This window comes from Equus caballus, chromosome 3 (genome assembly GCF_041296265.1).
Source record: "Equus caballus isolate H_3958 breed thoroughbred chromosome 3, TB-T2T, whole genome shotgun sequence".
NCBI classification, from domain to species: Eukaryota; Metazoa; Chordata; class Mammalia; order Perissodactyla; family Equidae; genus Equus; species Equus caballus.
This window is the reverse complement of record NC_091686.1, coordinates 2,022,901-2,043,532: the sequence shown is the minus strand read 5'-3', so window position 1 is coordinate 2,043,532 and position 20,632 is coordinate 2,022,901. Positions and strand designations below refer to the sequence as shown.

The 20,632-nt window shown below is 46.5% G+C and overlaps 2 long non-coding RNA genes across 2 annotated transcripts; one reads left to right on the top strand and one right to left on the bottom strand.

The window, feature by feature from the left end:
* Positions 1–6,343: 6,343 nt before the first annotated feature.
* LOC138923346 (uncharacterized) lies at positions 6,344–7,195 on the bottom strand. Its single transcript, XR_011436831.1, has 2 exons — positions 7,080–7,195; positions 6,344–6,990 (listed from the first exon to the last, which is right to left on the bottom strand). It is a non-coding gene; the product is annotated as an uncharacterized lncRNA (long non-coding RNA).
* On the top strand, positions 6,646–19,644 carry LOC138923345 (uncharacterized). Its single transcript, XR_011436830.1, has 3 exons — positions 6,646–6,778; positions 7,048–7,182; positions 19,510–19,644. It is a non-coding gene; the product is annotated as an uncharacterized lncRNA (long non-coding RNA).
* Positions 19,645–20,632: the final 988 nt, after the last annotated feature.

Genomic DNA, 20,632 nt, shown 5'->3' with positions numbered 1-20,632 from the left:
ACAGTAAATGGGGTCATGATATCATTTTAAGTGGGGAGAAATAGTAACATTGTATGCATGTTTTAAGGAATGATCCAGTAGACAGGAAAATCTTGATGCAGTAGGAGATGAGGGGGAGGATTTCCGGAGTGATGTCCCTGAAGGGGCAAGAAGGGATGGGATCTAGTGCACAACTGGAGCGCTTGGCTTCGCACAGAAGCCCAGAGGACTCTTCTCTGATAACAGGTGGGAAGGCAGAGCATATGGACGCTGGGCCCTGCACATTCTACTTTCAGAGAGCCACCAACAATACCTTGGTCCACTTCCGTAACTTTGCAGCCACTTCCAGTTACTCAAACAACAGCACTCCAGTAATGGAGGCTCACTCTTGTCATTTCTTTCCCTTCAGTCTCAAACTTGATTCAAGCTGCTCTTCTTCACTTCCCCAGCCAGCCTCAAGATGCTTAGAGAGGAGAAAGGAGAGCAAGGTTCGGATCTAAGATTCGTCCTCATCTTTCCTCTTCTGGTTCTTCCAGTTGGGGGAAGAGGAAAAAGGATAATAGTAGGTGTTTTCTCCCTCACAGGTCTGCTGATGTCCGGGTGCTGGGGAGGGGTTGTTCCTGTCAGTTCTAGCTGAAGCTGTGGAATCCACATGAGAGCTCACAGAGGCCGGTTCAGCTTCATCCTGGCCTCTGGATGACTGAGGAGCTCCTTCAAAGGAGCTGCAACATCTCCCTTTGGCCCTGTCAGCAGAACCACCCTTGACCCCTTTTCCAGGTCAGGCACCCCATTGTTTGGCCCAACATTTACCAGGGCATCACAGGGTTCTCTCCCTTCTGCCAGCTTCATGCTCTTCTGCCGTCTGTTCACAACTCCCAGAGCCCGGGAGCCCTGGACTCCCTATCCTCCTCTGCCTTATTTGTGTCCATAGTCCTTATCACCATCTAAACGTATTTTGTTTATTGTCTGGCGCCCTCAACTAGATTGTAAAATCCATGAGAGCAGGAATGTTTGTCTGGTTCACTGTGATATCTACTGTGCCCGTGAGTGCCTGCTATCTGGTTAACGCTCAGTAAAATTTGTCGAAAATGAATGAATGAATGAAGTAGGGATTGCACCCACCTTCTTTCTCAACACGTTGTGGTAAATATTATAGCAATGGCCCCAGTGAAACTGTCCCTCTGCATTCTCAGCCTGTGTTGGCCCCTCACACACTGAATCGAGGCTTGGCCACGTGACTTGCCTCGGCCAATGGGACATTAGCAAGAATGACCCAGACACACGCTTGTGCATTGGAGATTGTCTTCTTTCTTACTACTTTTGGAACATAGTCACCGTGTTAAAAATTCCAGAATAACTTGCTGGGAAAGTGTGGCTCAATCACCAGATACATGATGAGGTCACCTTTGAACCACCCAGCCCCGGCCAAGCTTCTTGCTGACTGCAGCCGCAGGGGAGACACATTTCAGGTTGGTGACCTACAGAATCACAAGCAAATAAATGACTCTAGTTTTGTTGTGTGTTTTTTTTAAAGATTGGCACCAGAGCTAACAACTGTCGTCAATCATCTTTTTTTTTTATTCTTCTTCTTCCCAAAGCCTCCCCAGTACATCGTTGTAGATTCTACTTGTGAGAGCCTCTGGTTGTGCTGTGTGGGACGCCCCCTCAGCATGGCCTGATGAGTGGTGCCATGTCTGCCCCCAGGATCCTAACCAGTGAAACCCTGGGCCACTGAAGCGGAGTTCGCGAATTTAACCGCTCAGCCATGGGGCCGGCCCCAAATGCCTTTAGTTCTAAGCCACTAAGTTTTAGAGTAGTTTGTCATGCAGTAACAGAGAACTGTTACAGCACATAACGCTGTGGTCCCTTCCATCCTGCTGGCACAAGGTACTCCGCAAAATGGATTCCTAAGAAATATTCCTCTCTTCCCAGCAGTCTTCAAACTCAGGAGTCCAGAGGATTTGACAACGCCTGTGTTCCTCTTTGTGAACCCCCAACCCCAGGAGTCACTGTGGCGGCTGAATCCAATTGTTTCCCAGAAACCACAGCCATTTCCCGAGCTGACCTGTGGAAAATGCCTAGGGTTGCTTCACACCTGCCTGCCCGGTACAGGAGTGAAGGGGGGAGGCTTCTCCTGACTCTCTCAAGGGCCCTGGCCAAGGAATCCATAAGTCTTTTCCAAGAGTGGAAGAAGCAGGGGCAGGGGACGTTTTCAGTAGCCTGAGCCCCTGGCCAATAGGCCCCAAGACTCACTCAACCCTGAGTGTCCCCTGTGGCTGCTGCAGCCCCACCCAGAGGGCAGTGCTGGGCTTTGTGGAGACCTGCCTTGCATTTCTCCCTCGGTCCCCCCATCCCCGCTGCTCCCGCCCCACAAGCAGAGATCTGCCTGGCAGTGCTCACCAGGAAATCATACTCCAGCACCCTGACCCCATGGAATTAAAAACCTGGCCTGCCACATTAGCAAGGGTGAGTAGACAGGACCTGAGATGCTGCCTCAAACACATGCAATCCCAGCTCCACCAGCCCCAGGGAAGGTGTAATTAAGGTGCACAGGAGCAGATGTGGCCTCATCTTGCACAGGCCACTGATCCCAGAGCCTTTGAAACCAAACATCTGAGAGCCCAATAGGGACTGCCTTCCCCTTCCGAGACTAGCTCACTTCCAAAGCAAGCACCCAACATCCCGACTTCAATCACAGGTATTGAGTGTGAAATGTCTGGAGGTGGTGAATGGCCGAGGCAGGAAAACTTATGCCCCTTCCAGGCCCTGCTCAGTCTTTTCCCCACAAGAGCTCCCCAGCTCTGTGAGATGGCTCTGGACCTACCCAGGAAAACCTCAAGTTTTCTCCAGCCACAGGACCACCCAGGATGAACGCTAGTCCTCTAGATCAGAGGTCACAACCCAGAAGCATTCAGATGTGTTTACATTTGGCTAACTACATAGTGGTTTAAGAACCTGAAATTTTATATAAAACTCCAAATGTCCTGTGTCTCTTGAGTTTGGGTAACAACCTGCCTGCTTGGCACAAGTCCATTGGAGTTGAGTAGTAGCTGCACCCTAGCTGACCACAGCACCCACTATTCCACACTGCATCATACTCAGCCCACCTGGCTCCTTGGCACTGCCTGCCTAGAACGTAAAGGCATTTTCACTTGGGCCCTGCAGTCGGTATGGAGATGTGCCGCCCAGACGGCCCTGCAAGGGAGGCCTTGCTGCCCAAGTTCAGGAAATGTGGCCAACAACGGCGCAACCTGTGCCTCCTTCAGGGTCGGCCTCAGCTGCAGAGAGCCACCTCACCCAGAGTCACATCCTGCCCAGGACACTCCCCCCTGGGTGAATGAGTGAGGGAGGGGGCGTAAAAGCCCTGCCAGGCGAGGCTGAGAGGCAGCATGTGTCCCTCGGCTGAGGTTGGCCACTCCTCGGTCAGGCTTGACTTCTTCCTCTGCTCAGTCCTTCTTTCTCCCGCTTCATCCCCAGGGACTGATCCTTCAAAACATTTTGTACCCCAAATTCCACCTAGAAATCCTAACCTGCAACAGGGAGCTAAACCGCGGCTCAGACAGGGCAAGACTTTTCCAAGGTCTCCTAAAGAGAAAGGAGCAGAGCCAGGGCTCCTGACTCTAAGAACAGAGCCCTGCTGGAAAATTTCCTCTTGCAAATCACTCCAGACCACCCCCACCCCTGCACTCCACTCCCACAATAGAAAAGAAAATGTAATGGAAAATAAAGTGTGTTTGATTGACTTGCCTGGAAAGTAGAGCCCAAGACAAGGATGTGAGTACAGATGGTTAATTTGAGAGGTGATCCCAGGAAGCAGGAGTGAGGGAGCAGGCAGAGTGGCACCAGGAAGGAGGAAGAGCCATTACAATGGTGTGTTGTCACAATTGCTGCCAAGGACGAGGCTGGAGTCCACTGGGATCGCAGAGAAGCATCCAGACTGCCTCCTGGAAATGTCCACCTGCAGGGTGTCTTCTGCTACCGGTGGTTGAAGGTTGCCCCCAGATGGTAACCACCCATTTCTGGGCTCTGCATTGGCCAAGCTGGTTCCCCCATAGTCAAAAAAGACTCTAGAGACAAAAAGTGGAAAGTTGTGCCCTGCACAGCAAAGCTGACAATAGGCCATTATAATGAAGTGTAACGCACAATAGTAAAAGAACTTACAAACTATAGGAGAGTTCTTAAATCTAGTGGTGGGAAAAGGTCAGCAAGAAAGCTCACACAAAGGAGGCTAGCTCAAGCAAAGTTTTGGAGAAGGAATGGATGTTCATTACACAAGTAAGGTGGAAGGCTCAACCTGGAGGCGAGACTGCAGTGTGTCTGGAATGCTGTAAGCATTTTGACATTTCTAGTGCGTAAAGATCAGGAGGAGAGGGGAAAGACAGAACTGGCGAGGAAAGCAGGAGCCGGACCGGAGCTGCTCTAAAGTCATTCTGAATAATTTGAATTTCTGCCCAAAGGGGCTTTTAATTTGAAATATCATAAGGTAAAATTGACTTTTTTTGCTGTACATTTCTGTGAATTTTAACACATGTATAGATTCATGTAACCATCACCACGAACAGTTCCATAGCCTCAAAGATCTCTCCTCATAGTCGCATCCTCCTCCTACGTCTTAGCCCTGGCATTCACTGATCTGTTCTTCGTCACTTTATTTTTGTCTTTCGGCAAATAAATGGAATCATATCGTATGTAATCTTGGACACTGGCTTCTTTCACTCAACACAATACCTTTGAGATTCATCCAAGTAGTTGCCTGCATCACTCGCTGATCCTTTTCATCATTGCTGACTAGTATTCCATCACATGGATGTTCATCTATCCACCTGTTGAAGGTCATTTGCGTTGTTTCTTGTTTGGAACGATTATGAACAGAGCTCCTATAAACATTTGTGCGTAGGTCTTTGTATGAACGTAAATTTTCATTTCTCTAGGGAATATATCCAGGAGTGGAATTGCTGTATCATATGTTAAGTGTACGTTTAACTTTTCAAGAAATTTCCAAACGGTTTTCCAGAACAGTTTATGATTTGGCATTCTCACCAGCAAGGTATGGGAGTTCCAGTTGCTCCACAGCATCATCAGCTCTTGAATGTATTTTCTATGTCAGCCATTCTAATAGGTGTGCATTGGTTTGCCCAAAGGGCTTAAAGCAAGAAAGTGACATGATCAAATCTGGGAGAAAAATTAAAGGCAACGAAACCATTTAGGAAAGTGATGCAGTCATGTAGACAAAAGACACTGGTGGCCCAGACAGGGTGATGGCAATACTGATGGAGTGTAGGGGAGAGATACCCTGGAGCAGAATCAGTAGGACTTGGGGTCAAGGAAAGAAGTCCAGCATGACTTATTAGGACCCCCAAGTCCCAAGCAGAGAGGAAATCAGAATTCCACTGTGAAGAGCTGGGCTGGGCAGGTGGGGAGGGGAGCAGCCCCCTCCCTGAGGGCTGTAGGGCCCTGTGCAGATGATTGCCCCAAACAGCTCGGCTCCATTTATTTACTCGGGAAAATTTATGTCCTGCTCTGTGGCGGGAGACGGGTCTATCTGCCAGCCTGTGTTGGCAGAATTATAAACCTGCCACAGCCTGCATGTCAGGACTGACCTATACTGGTTGCAAACTCGAGTGCATATGTCCTGATAGTGAAGCAGACGAAGATCCCCAAAGCGGAGCAGGTGGGGAAGGAAATGGACAACCTCACCACACATCCCAGTGCTGCTTTACCATGGGGGCGAAAGAACTTCTTTTGTCCAAACTACTGATGAGTTTGGGGAGTTGTTTTCTCTTGGTTCCAGTTGTTCTTAGAACCCTGGGTGAAGTGATTAGTTTTGAAGCCCCAGATAAAATAAAGCAAACCAGGGAACGGGAATGCTCATTAGAAGCTGCCACGTTGACGTGATATTTGAGGCTTACCTTTAGCGTGGGCTTGCATGGGCTGGGGGCCAAGGCCTCTGGGTTCTCCAGAGGAAACTTTAGAGAAGATACTTCAAGGCTTCCCCCTGAAAAAGTGTCCCCAGTGTATCCTGAGCAGCCCCATGCCAGGTCCCAAGCTCCTGGAGCCTGGGCAGATCTGGCCTCCATTTTGGGGAAGAATTCCCGCCGAGCCCTCGGGTGAGTTCCCTCCCCCTCATCTCTCTAGCATCCTCCCTTCTCTGAGAGCCCCACGGACTCTACGTTCCTGCAGAATTTTCAAGGCTTCTTATCCTTGCTTTTATCTGAACCTCATAGAACTCTACTATTATTACCCCACTTTCCCATTGAGGAAACTGAGGTTCAAGAGGGTAAATAACTTGTTTAAGGTCATGAGTCAGGTAGACTTGGGACCAGAACTCGGGTCTTCAGATTCCACATCCAGAACATCCTTCCAACATGCTTCATCGCTACCTTTTATTTGGGAAATGACTTCAAACCCCAAAGCAAATAAGATGCAAGAACCTCTCCCTTTACCCAGCCTGGTTAACCTGTGTGTTGGATTGGCAGCGCCCACCCCCGACTCTCTGGGAACCGCTCCTCCTGTCTTCTCGCCACATGGTTACAGCAGCCACATTTGCACAATGGCATACACTCTGCTCCACCCACAGCTGATTGGTCCACAGAAGACACCAGGCCTGAGCAAACCAATCAGAATCCTTGCCCTGGAATTTAGGATTGTGACTGAGAGAGTCACAGAGTCTCTCTGGAGGGCCGTAGCATGTGACCTTTGACCATGTCATCTACTACATGGAATGGGAAACAGAATTCACAGGAAAAAAGAAGATGGAAGCTAAAGTACAGAGTATATCAAAGAAACAGAGATGTTGGGGGTAAGCTGTTAGGATCCTTCGAGAAAAGAGACTCCTTGGAAGCCAGCCGTGAGGTTCCAGAGCTTGCCTGGTTCTTGTATTTCCTGAGGTTTGGGTGTTCAGCTCTTCCTTGAACTTTGCGAGAATCTCTAATCCTGCCAATAAGTACCTGCCCCTGCCTTTTTTGGGGGGTGGGGTGCGGCCTTAAACTTGTCTGAGTTGGTTCCCGTAGCCTGAGGAGGAAAGAAGAAAGGCTTGATGAATGCAGATCCTCTTGCTTTTCCTTACAGAACTGATCACCGCCTGAAAGTATCTCACTCACCTGTTTATCGTCTGCTTCCTTCACTGGAACGGCAGCTCCCTTAGAGCAGAGGTCTTGTCGTTCAAGCAAAGTCCTCAGCGCCTGGCCCTGTGCCTGGCATATGGTAGGCTCTCGGGACATAAGTATCGATCAAATCAATAAATTGGGTATAGAGGCCCTTACAAATCATCCAGTCCTACTACCTCATCTTATAAAGGGAAAACTTGAGGCCTGAAGAAGGAGGGTATTGACGAAGGACCCACAGTGAGTTTGCCAATTACTTGGGACTGGAACGCAGGCCTCCCACATGTCCGCCCAGCATTGGGAGAATAAGCTGCCCAGAACAGTTGCAGTAAGAGCTACCAGGTGCTGGTCAGTCCCCAAGCATCTGGCGCCATGCTAAGAGCTCTCTGGGTATTGGCTCACTTAAGGCTCGTGCGTGCCTAGAAGGGTGGCCCGTGATGCCCGTTTTGCAGATGAGGAAACAGAGGCCTCAGAGGCCCTGCACAGCTTTCCCAAGGCCACACCTTAATAAGGAGCAGTACCCCTTCCTATGTCCTTTTGCCCAAAACTTTCATCCTTTTTGCTTCTAAATCTGGCCTACCAGAGCCCTTGTGCTGACCCTAGGAATGCAGGACCCCTACTCCATCAGGAATGTTCCTTCCTGGGACACAGAAACAGACTAGTATGCTATCTGTCTGAACTGTCAAAACTCGTCTGTCCCACGTCTCATAGCCTTGGGTCCTGTAGTCTGTGACGTGCTCTAAAAGGAGGATCTGTGTCAGTCTGGGCACACTGTGCTAGGGTAAGGATGACTGGGACAGGCTGATGGTGCTCCTTTAAGAGATCTTTGCATTGTAACACAGGACTCATGGAGATCCAGCCCCTCATAACTCAGAGCAATCACTCTCTGAGGTGGGAGTCCAGCACTGTGGCAGACCAGTGGGGGTCACATTTTGAAGCTGGAGGCCTTGTGAACCCATTACATCATGCCCAGGGATGACTATTCCTTCTACCTTGATGGTCAGCCTTGGTTCCTCGGACAAAGGAAAGAGCCTAAAATGGAGAAAAAGCATTGAATTTGGGGTCAGAAGACCTGCATTCAAGGCCCAGCTCCACTTCCTCCCAGCTCTATGCCCGGACTGTCCTGTACTTCTGTGAATGCCATGTAGCTCTAAAAAGATGAGGGGGAGTGACATCAGCAACGTGGCGGAGTGAGCAGTTTTCTTTGTCTCTCCTCCTTCGAACTACAACTAATTGGACATTTATCGGTCAACAAAGGATATCCACACAGCATCTCAGGATGCCTGAGAGACCCGTGCTGCTATTCATTGGAAGGTGGACAGACTTCCCCCTGGGAGGAGGTGAAGATAGGTGAAAACTCTCTGACCCCTGGAAAGCCTAGTACTTGCAAGCGACTTTCTACCAGGGGACATGCTCATAGCATTGCCATGGCACTAAGGGCGGGCATGTGCATGCATCAGAGGAGCAATGGTGGAAACAGGTGACTACAGCCTTACCTAAGCCCCCCGTGATCGCCCCTTAGCCCAGAGGGAAAATCCACAGTCCCACAGCAGCCACAGGGAAAGCCTCTACTCGCCATTAGCAGAGAGGCCCTGCTCAGCATTCAGAATGCTGGGAGGCCCCAGGGCAGGAGGATCTTGGGCAGCACAGCAGTCCGCCAGCCGTCTCTGATTCACAAACTCCTGCTGTGGCCCAGAGGGGCAAGGGAGACCCAGAGAGACTGTGTGACTGGGCGGTAGCAATTTGGAGCCCCAGCGAGCCTGCTCCATGGTCCAGGGGGAAAATCCACAGTCCCACAGCAGCCACAGTGAAAGCCTCTGTGCAGAGTTAGTGGAGAGGCCCCACCCAGCAAACACAAGGCTGGAAGGCCCTGGGGCAGAAGTAGCACAGCTGGGTGAGCTAACCACAGACTGCAGTAGATACCCATAGCCCATAGTGGCCCATAGTGGACAAGTGAGGTCTTGCAGACCCTGACAGTCACAGAGCTGTGAGTCTAGGTGAACCTGCTCCCGGCTGCTGAGAAAGCCCATAACACGGCTGCAGATCCTAAGGAGGGAGCACGTCTAGGTGGTCTGTAACAGGAGGCACCAACAACCTGAGGCCCCCTTGCAATTGTCCCCACAGCTGACGAGAGACCCCACAGGCCCACTGTAACCACAAGGAGGGGCCCAGGTCTGGTCAGCAACAGCTGACAGGGATACTGGTTGGTGCAGATTACAGAGCTGCGCCCCTCCCCCCGCCACTCCAGTAGAAGCAAGTGGAAGCAGTAACTAAACTCTATCTCTATGTGGAGGCACAAATTGACACCATCAAGCAGTATGAAAAAATATATTAAATCTCCAGAACAGAAGGAAAATGACTGAGAAGGAAAGTACCCAGAAAACAATCCCAAAGACACTGAAATCTATAACCTAAATGACAATGAATTCAAAATAGCCATCATTAAAAAACTCAAAGAGCTAAAAGAGAATACAAATAGACAACTCAACAAGTTCAGGAGCTATCTCACAAAAGAGCTTGATACTATAAAGAAGAACCAATCAGAAATATTGGAGATGAAGAACACAATGGAGGAGATTAAGAAAAATCTGGACTCTTTGAACAGTAGGGTCAATGATATGGAAGACAGAATTAGCAATTTGGAGGATAGGAATATAGAATGCTGCAGATAGGAGAGAGAACTACGAATAAAAAGAAATGAAGAAACTCTCCAAGAAATATCCAACTCAATTAGGAAATGCAACATAAGGATTATAGGTATCCCAGGGGCAGAAGAGAAGGAGAAGGGGGTAGAAGGCCTGTTCAAAGAAATAATGGCTGATAACTTTCCAAACCTGGGGAGAGAGATGGAACTCCATGTGACAGAAGCTAATAGATATCCAAACTTTGTCAATATAAAAAGACCAACCCCACAGCATATAGTAGTGAAGCTTGCAAAAGTCAATGACAAAGAGAAAATAAGGGCAGCAAGGCAGAAGAAAATAACCTACAAAGGAAGCCCCATAATGATGTCAGCAGATTTCTCAGCAGATACCTTACAGGCTAGAAGAGAGTGGAATGTTATATTCAAAACTCTGAAGGACAAAAACTTGCAGCCAAGAATACTCTATCCAGTGAAAATATCCTTCAAATATGGTGGAGAAATAAAAACTGTCCCAGACAACAAAAGTTAAGGGAGTTAATCGCCACAAGACCTCCCCAAGGAACGCTCAGGAAGACCCTCATACCTGAAAAATCAAAGAAAGGAAAGGCGTTACAAAACCCAGAGCAAAGGAGATAAGTAGAAAGACAAAATCAGAAAATTGCAGCTCTCCATCAGAACAGGTTAGCAAAGGCTAAGTATAACATTAAAGATAAAAGGAAGAGAAACACCAAGAATAAATATAATCTTGTCATTTTAACCACAAACTCACAACACAAGAAGGAAGAAAAAAGAAATCTGACAATAACAACCTAGAAGGGGAAGAGGACAGGGATGGAATGGCTTAATCTAAGGAAATAAGAGGCCATCAGAAAATGGACTATCTCATCTATGAGATGTTTTATACAAACCACATGGTAACCACTAAACAAATAACAAGAATAAAGACACAAATTACAAATAAGAAGAAAGCCAATATAGAAATCTACCTACCTGAATTGGTAGTCCAAAAGACAAGAAAAAAAGGAAATGCAAGAGAACCAGAAAACAAGTGATAAAATGGCAGCATTAGGCCCCCACATTTCAATAATCACTCTAAATGTAAGTGGATTGAACTCTCCAATCAAAAGACACAGAGTGTCAGGATGGATTAAAGAACAAGACCCAACAATATGCTGCCTCAAAGAAACACACCTCATCCCCAAAGACAAACACAGACTCAGAGTGAAGGGATGGAAGACGATACTCCAAGCTAATAATGAACATAAGAAAGCAGGTGTCGCCATACTTATATCAGACAAAGTAGACTTCAAAGCAAAACAGATAAAGAGAGACAAAGAGGGGGACTTTATAATAATAAAAGGGACACTCCACCTCAACACCTCATTAACACCAATGGATAGATCATCCAGAAAGTCAACAAGGAAATTATACAATTAAATGAAAAATTAGACCAGATGGACTTAATAGATATATATATATAGAACACTCCATCCAAAAACAGCACGTTACACATTCTTCTCAAGTGCGCATTGAACATTCTCAAGGATAGACCATGTCTTGGGAAACAAAGCAAGCCTCACCAAATTCAAAAGGGTTGAAATAATAGCAAGCATCTTTTCTGATCATAATGCTATGAAACTAGAAATCAACTGCAAGAATAAAGCTGGGAAAGGGGCTAAAATGTGGAGACTAAACAACATGCTACTGAACAAACAATGGATTATTGAAGAAATCAAATATTATCGGGAGACAAATGATAATGAAAACATGCCATATCAACTCATTTGGGACACAGCAAAAGCAGTTCTAAGAGGGAAATTCATTGCAATACAGGCTCACCTCAATAAACAAGAAAAATCTCAGATAGGCAATTTCAAACAACACCTAACAGAATTAGAAAAAGAAGACGAAACAAAGCCCAAAGTCGGTAGAAGGAGGGAAATAATAAAAATTAGAGCAGAAATAAATGAAATTGAAACAAAAAAGACAGTAGAAAGGATCAATGAAACAAAGAGTTGGTTCTTCGAAAAAATTAACAAAACTGACAAACCTTTAGCCAGGCTCACGAAGAAAAAAAGAGAGAAGACTCAAATAAATAAAATTAGAAATGAGAGAGGAGAAATCACAACAGATACCACAAAAATACAAAAGATCATAAGAGAATACTATGAAAAACTACATGCCAACAAATTGGACAACTTAGAAGAAAGGGAAAAATTCTTAGACTCTTACAACCTCCCCAAAACTGAAGCAGGAAGAAATAGAGAATCTGAACAGACCAACCACAAGTAAAGAAATTTAAACAGTAATCAAAAACCTCCCCAAAAATAACAGTCCAGGACCAGATGGCTTCTCTGGAGAATTCTACCAAACATTCAAAGAAGATTTAATACCTGTCCTTCTCAAATTATTCCAGAAAATTGAGGAAGATGGAGCATTCCCTAACACATTCTATGAATCCAACATCACCCTGACCCCCAAACCTGACAAGGACAACACAAAGAAGGAGAACTACAGGCCAGTATCACTGATGAACACAGATGCAAAAATCCTCAACAAAATTTTAGCAAACCAAATACAGCAATACATTAAAAAGATTATACACCATGACCAAGTGGGATTTATACCAGAGACACAGGGATGGTTCAACATCCGCAAGTCAATCAACGTGATACACTACATTAACAAAATGAGAAACAAAAATCATGTGATCATCTCAATAGATGCAGAGAAAGCATTTGACCAGATCCAACATCCATTTATGACAAAAACTCTCAATAAAATGGGCATAGAAGGAAAGTACCTCAACATAATAAAGGCCATATATGACAAACCCATGGCCAACATCATACTCAAAGGGCAAAAACTGAAAGCCATCCCTCTGAGAACAGGAACAAGACCAGGGTGTCCACTCTCACCACACTTATTCAACACAGTACCGGAGGTTTTGGCCAGAGCAATTCAGCAGGAAAAAGAAATAAAAGGAATCCAAACAGGCAACGAACAAGTAAAACTCTCGCTGTTTGCAGATGACATGATCTTATATACAGAAAACCCCAAAGAATCCATTGGAAAACTATTAGAAATAATCAACAACTACAGCAAAGTTGCAGAGTATAAAATCAACATACATAAATCAGTAGCATTTCTATACTCTAACAACGAACTAACAGAAAAAGGACTCAAGAACTCAATCCCATTCACAATTGCAACAAAAAGAATAAAATACCTTGGGGTAAATTTAACCAAGGAAGTGAAACATCTATACAATGAAAGTTACAAGGCTTTCCTGAAAGACATGGATCATGACATAAAGAGATGGAAAGACATTCCATGCACGTGGATTGGAAGAATAAACATAGTTAAAATGTCCATTCTACCTAAAGCAATCTACAGATTCAGTGCAATCCCAATCAGAATCCCAATGACGTTCTTTACAGAAATGGAACAAAGAATCCTAAAATTCACATGGGGCAACAAAAGACCCCAAATTGCTAAAGCAATCCCGAGAAAAAAGAACAAAGCTAGAGGCATCACAATCCCTGACTTCAAAGCATACTACAAAGCTACAATAATCAAAACAGCATGGTACTGGTACAAAAACAGGTGCACAGATCAATGGAACAGAATTGAAAGCCCAGAAATAAAACTACACAGCTATGGAAAGCTAATCTTCGACAAAGGAGCTGAGGGCATACAATGGAGAAAAGAAAGTCTCTTCAACAAATGGTACTGGGAAAACTGGACAGCCACATGTAAAAGAATGAAAATTGACCATTCTTTTTCACCATTCACAAAAATAAACTCAAAATGAATCAAAGACCTAAGATTAGACCTGAAACAATAAGTCTTCTAGAAGAGAATATAGGCAGTACACTCTTTGACATCAGTATCAAAAGGATCTTTTTGGACACCGTAACTCCTCAGACGAGGGAAACAATAAAAAGAATAAACAAATGGGATTCATCAGACTAAAGAGCTTCTTCAAGGCAAGGAAAACAGGATTGAAACAAAAAAACAACCCACAGTTGGGAAAAAATATTTACAAGTTATATATCTGACAAAGGGTTAATCTCCATAATATATAAAGAACTCACACAGCTCAACAACAAAAAATCAAACAACCTGATCAAAAAATGGGCAGGAGACATGAACAGATGTTTCTCCAAAGAAGATACATGGATGGCCAATAGACACATGAAAAGATGCTCATCATCACTAATCATCAGGGAAATGCAAATCAAAACTACACTAAGATATCACCTTACAGCTGTTAGAGTGGAAAAATAACCAAAGCAAAAAGTGACAAATGTTGGAGAGGTTGTGCAGAAAAAGGCAACCCTCATACGCTGCTGGTGGGAATGCAAACTGGTGCAGCCACTATGGAAAACAGTATGGAGTTTCCTCAAAAAATTAGAAATACCATATAACCCAGCCATCCCACTACTGGGTATCTATCCAAAGAACTTAAATCAGCAATTCCAAAAGTCCCACGCACCCCAATGTTCACTGCAGCATTATTTACAATAGCTGAGACATAGAAGCAACCTAAGTGCCCATCAACAGATGATTGGATAAAGAAGATGTGGCATATATATACAATGGAACACTACTCAGTCATAAAAAAGGATAAAATCGTCCCATTCACAACAACATGGATGGACCTTGAGGGTATTATGTTAAGTGAAATAAGCCAGATAGAGAAAGACGAACTCTGTATGACTCCACTCATAGGTGGAAGTTAACATATAGACAAAGAGAACTGATTGGCAGTTACCAGGGGAAAGGGGGGTTGGGGGGAGGGCACAATGGGTGAAGTGGTGCACCCACAACATGACTAACAATAATGCACAAGTGAAATTTCACAAGGTTGTAAACTCTCATAATCTTAACAAAAAGTTTAAAAAATATGAAAGCATTTTTTAAAAAGCATTCTCCTTGAAATATAAAAAGGATAAACTAATAAAATTTTTTAAAAGATGAGAGGTGGGGAATAATAATAACGCCTTCCGGGAATGTCATCCAGCAAAATTCTTATATTGACAAATAGGAAATACCTGCTATAGACTCTTTGGACGTGTATTTACAGCATTTATTGTGAGCTCCTGCTATGAACCAGACCTGTGCTAAGTACAGAAACCAGCCCAGAACTGCCTTCTTTTCTGACTTAGAGTTTGAGAAGGCAGAGACCAAAGCTTTCCGGACAAGTACTGCCAGACTCCAGGATCAAAGACCATCCCGGCAAAGGTTAATTGGTTAAATTTGTTAGCCACCAGAACAGGAATTTCCACTTGGCAATTAAGTCTGCAAATATTGTAAAACCTTATAGAGTGTATTTCTCCAAATTGATGTGTTCTTTTTCACGTAAGAATCAATTAGTGGGTGTTTCAGTTGCTTAATTAGCTCTGCATGTAAAGTAATCTCTGCATATTGAAATTGCAGACCCAGCTTTGTAATGTTGGCTTGTTTCTGAGATAAATCAAATTACCGCAGCCCTAGCAAAGGTTCTCGGTTTTGAGAGTCACCAAAAGCCAGCAGGTCCCTGTGCCGCCTGAGTGTGGGGGCTTAGAGCATAACAGCCAGGCCAATTACATTTACCCGTGGAGAAGACGCCACGTCAGTTCTTATCTCCGCTCTTAGGCGAAGCTCCCTATTGAATGATTAAATTCTCTGAGCCGTTTAGGTCTCCTGCCCGTGTCCCCATATTACTGAGGAATAAAATACACGTTTTCCATTCCCAAGGCAGAGGTGAGAGCTGGCAGGTGAAACCCATTCCCCGTTTCATTAAAAGGGACAGGAGGTGAAAGGAAGGGTAAATTCATGACCAATTCTGACTCTTCAACTCACGGGAAATTCCAAGTCCTCCAGGAAGCCTCCTCTGACCGCACCTAGCACAGTGGCCGCTCCCTTCCCCGAATTCTCCCCACCTGAGAAGGCCACACCTGTTACACACCACAGCGTGGACTCATGGCACGGACACATGTTTTGGAATCAAACAGACCTGGATTCTTAGAGTCAGGAGACCTGGCTCTGCTCCTTTCTCTTTAGGAGACCTTGGAAAAGTATTCCCCTGTCTGAGCCGCGGTTTAGCTCCCTGTTGCAGGTTAGGATTTCCAGAAGCTGATGCTGAGGTGGAGTTTGGGGTACAAAATGTTTTGAAGGATCAGTCCCTGGGGATGAAGCGGGAGAAAGAAGGACTGAGCAGAGGAAGAAGTCAAGCCTGACCGAGGAGTGGCCAACCTCAGCCAAGGGACATATGCTGCCTCTCAGCCTCGCCTGGCAGGGCTTTTACGCCCCCTCCCTCACTCGTTCACCCAGGGGGGAGTGTCCTGGGCAGGGTGTGGGGCAGGCGAGGGGGGTGAGCACAAACAGAAGAAGAAGTGAACCCATGAATACAGAAGAATAAAGGAATTAATGAGTAAACAAATGACTGGACAGAAATGAAAGAACCAAGAAAGGAACGGATTTTAATGAGCAAACAAACAAATGAGGGAATGATCCCAGTCGAGAATGGAGAGCCCGGCCTTCCTGCCCACACGGCGCCCTCTTCCCACCCACACCCCACCCTCGGCACAAAACATTCTCTCTCACCTCCTGGGGGCCCCTGAGAGCCACACAAGAATGGGATCTTTTTTTGTTACATCTAAGAATACCCCTCTTCCTTAAGGGCCCAGGGTGTGTTATCAAGTCATTGAGAAATTAGTTTTCACACTTCTCTATCTGCTGCCTGAGAACACAGAGTGTTTCTGCAACCAACGGTTACAAGTGTCTAGAATTTTCATTCAGAAGCATGCAACCTTCACCTGCCAGTTCCATGGTGTGAACAGAACTTCCCCAAGGAACCACAAGTTCCAGAAACAACCACCCAGAGCATCCAGGAATGCATCAATGACCCAAAGCAACATTTATTTGGGACAAGCAACTGAGGGTTGAAGCTTTCCACTCGAAACATGGGGAGAATAGAGGCTCTTCCTCCCCAGCTGTCAGCTCCTCTCTCTGTTCTTGGAATTGAGGTCTCCCTGGCTCTGTGTCCCCAAAGCTTGGTGCTTATGCTACACTGTAGTACCTAACACAGGCTACTAAGAAATTCTGATATGGGAAGTGGTGAAGAGCTGGCTTAACTGAAGTAGAGATGCTATGGAAGGACCCAGCTGGCACGAGCCAGAGCGGCCTGCCATGTGCGCTGCACAGGTTTTCTGCAGAAACAATAAACAGTTAAAACTGGTTTTTTACATCCCTCTCTGTCCTGCTCAAGGACGGGATGCACAGCCTGGCCTCTTTTCCAGCTGCAACTAATCCGTTTAGTGCCTCCGCCCCCGACACACCCCTGCCAAATGCAAACGAGATTCCAGGTTCCCACACTCACCGCCAGGGTTTTCTCTCTCCTTTCTCCCTCTTTCTTACAAATCCTATGTTTTTGGCTGCAGTCTATTTTCCCTCACTAGGATGACCAACCATCCTGTTTTGCCTGAGCCTGAGGGAGTCCCCAGGATGCTGGATTTTCAGTTTTAAAAATAGACAGTCCTAGACAAAGTCGGACAAGTTGGTCAGCTTATCACTCGCTGTGAGAACATTTGTGTGCAAAATAACCATCTCTGAGTTATTCCCTGAAACCACTTAACATGCGAAACCCTTGCAACACTCCATACTACACGCTCAACAAACATCAGCTGCTATTATAATTGTTGTTGTTATAGTCAGGTTGTTCATGCGCAATGTCGCCCCCACCCTAAAGGTATTCCTTCCATCCTCCTGTGCCCACACTCAGCAATGTGCCCCACAGAGCGTTTGTGATGAGTCTAATGGCATCATTTTAATCTAACAAACTTTACTGGGTTCCCAAACACTGTGCCAGACTGAGATTCAACAGCAAACTCGGAACACACGGGCTCTGCATGCACGAGGCTCGCAGGCGCGTGTGGGAGACACACACTGAATAAACGAACACCGAGTTAACATACACTTACGTATTGTGGTAGGAGCCAAGAAGGAGATACAAAGGGCGCATGAGAGAGCGTAGCCCGGACCCCTAATCTGAGTTGGGGAATCAAGCCGGGCCTTTCTGAGGAAGTCACATTTAAATGGAGACCGAAGGGCGGGGGAATTAGGGAGGTGAAGAGAGGTCAGTGGCCCGCTTTGAGAGCTATAAGCAGTCCTGCAAAGTTTGGTTATTCTTCGAGTTCTTAAGAGTACTGGACCAGAAAGTCTAGTTACTTAAACAAAGCCAATGGTGAAAACCGTCAAGCTAAAGACATTCACGTAACATAAATAACTATTCCATATTCAACTCTTCTGCAAAAATTGTCATACACACACATGCCACAATTTGAGCAACTGTGATCCATAAAAATCTAGTCTGATGCCAGAGCTGGGCTATAAAGGGAGTGCTCTCCACCTTGGAAGCACTCCTCACCTCTCTCAGAGGCTCCTGTGTAAATGGGGACCATGCGGGGTAGAGGAAAGAAACTGTGATTGGGGGTCAGAGGCCTGGGGTGGAGACATCATTTTGTCCTTACTAACAGCAAGCCCTGTGGCCATCATCCCTCTGGGCTTCCCTCTCCCCGTCTGTAAGCGGGTACAAGAATGATCCCTGCCTCCACCCCCCCACCCCCCGCCTCACAGGGTTTGTATGAGGAAAAGAGGAGTAAAGCCCTGGGGAAATGTTAGTTCTTGGGGGCTGTCTCTCCCCCGAGATTGTGAGCTTCTTCAGGACAGGGCCATGTGTACCTGGAGCGCAGCAGAGCAGGGCGTCCGATAAATGGGTCAATGAAGCCCTGTGGTGTTGAGAGGCACGGACGAGCACACAGGTTCTCAATCCAGAAAAACTTTCTAGTTGTGTGACCTTAGACTGGTGATTGAACCGCTCTCTGCCTCAGTTTCCCCTGCAGTGTGGTGGGGATAATAATGTCGACTTTTCAAGGTTGAGTTGAAAATAAAGGCAGTAAAAATAAAGGGGCTAGCATGGCATCCAGGCACAACTTTCCAGTCGTGATTCTTAAATAATCCAAGCCCTTCCCATCCTGGGAGTCTTTGCACATACCGTTCCCTTGGCCTAGAATGCTGTTCTTCCAGCTTTTTGTATGGCTATTCCTACTTACCCTTCAATACTTACCTTAAATGGGATGTCTTCAGAGAGGCCTTTCCTGGCCTTGCTACTGTAGTTGGCCTTCCTCTGTAAATCTCTATTCAAAAACTCTATTTGATAGTATTGCTGTGTAAAATATCCCCCCAAAACATAGTGGCTTAAAACAACAAATATTCATTATCTCATAGCTTTTGTGGGCCCGGGATCCGGCTGTACATAGCTAGGTCCTCTGGCTCAGGGTCTCTCACAGGTAGGAATCAAGATGTTGACTTGTGGTCATCTCAAGGCTCAACTCAAGGAGGAGCCACCTCCAGGCTCACTCGTGAGGCTGTTGACGGGCCTCGGGTCCTCAATGGCCGTTGGCCGCAGACGTCAGGTCCCTGCCATGTGGGCTATGTGCACACAGCAGCTGGCTTCCATCAGAGTTAGGGCTGAGAGAAAAAGAGACTGGGGACAAGCACAACAGAGTCATGATCTTTTCCTCATCTTTGGAGTGGCATCCCATCTCCTTGGCCATCTCCCGTTCTTCGGAAGTGAGTCATGAGCCTGGGCCACACTCAAGGGAGAGCATTGCAGAAGGGCATAACTACAAGAAGGCGGGACCATTGGGCACCATTTTAGAGCCTGTCTACCAGAGTAACCTTTCTAAAACTCTCCTGATTCGTTATTTCCCATTTATTTCTTTCCCCTCTTTACAGTGACACACCATCCACAAGACCATAAGCTCCATGAGGACAGGAATCCTGTGCTCAGTGCCAAGCTACTAGTAGAAGGATAGTAAGTGGTCAATAAATGAATCAATTAAAGCCAGCCCTGTGCCATGGGGAACAAGACTCGGCCCGCCTCCAGCTGTGGGACAGACAAGTAAACGGGCAGGCGCAGCAGGTGGCGGTGTCACTGCTCTGCTTTTTTAACCTCACAAGGGACCACGGCTTTTGCCTTGCAAAATGACTGAGAAATTTCCCAATTTCTGCAGAAGGATTTGTTTTGCCTTCTGGGTCCCTGTCATAACTTCTGATATTGTGCCAACTCATCCCTCGGTGTGGGGGGGCCGGCAGGGGAGGTGCCGACAGACAGTGGAAGGAGTAAAGTTCTCAGGGCTCGATAATCATCTGAAAGGTTTTGACGAGTCGACCAGCCAGGGGCCTGAGAGTAGCCTGTCTGCTGCCCGCTGCCCTGTTTGACGAATTGTTTGCCAAAGAGCCCGGCCAGCGGGTGCTTTGACCTTGGAGAGAAAGCGATCTGTCTTCATGGAAACACACTGTCATAAGCACATGTCTCAATTTTGCTTGAACAGGCGCTGGGGCTGCTCGAAAAGAGAGCCTTGGACACGGCTAAGGAGGAAAAATGTGTGGCCCATCCAGGGGCACGGAAGCAGATAAAATTAACCCAGAGTGACCCTGGAGAGCAGGGCTGGAAACCAGCACGTTTCCCTCCAGTGAGGCGAGTCCTCAGCAAGGCCAGAAGCACAGTCACTCCTTCTTTGGGGAGTGAAAGGGCCCCTCACCTCCCATCCTCCCTGACCAGGCTCTCCATTAGTCACCAAGGACAAGTGGAAGGGCATCCTGGAGGCAGTGCCTTTGGTATTCCAGGTCCCTTGTGGCAAAAACCACACACTGGCCCCTGCTGCATCTTGAAGGTCAAGGAGGTGAGCCCTAGGAGATAGGGTGGCTGATAAATCCGATGTCTCCACAGCCACCTCTCTGAGGACCTGGCTGAGCCGTTCCCCTCTGTCTGTGCTGACAGCTCCAGTGGAGATTTATCTGCTGGGATCTGGGGCTGCTGCAGAAGCAGCCAACTCATGAATCTAGAGGAAAGGCA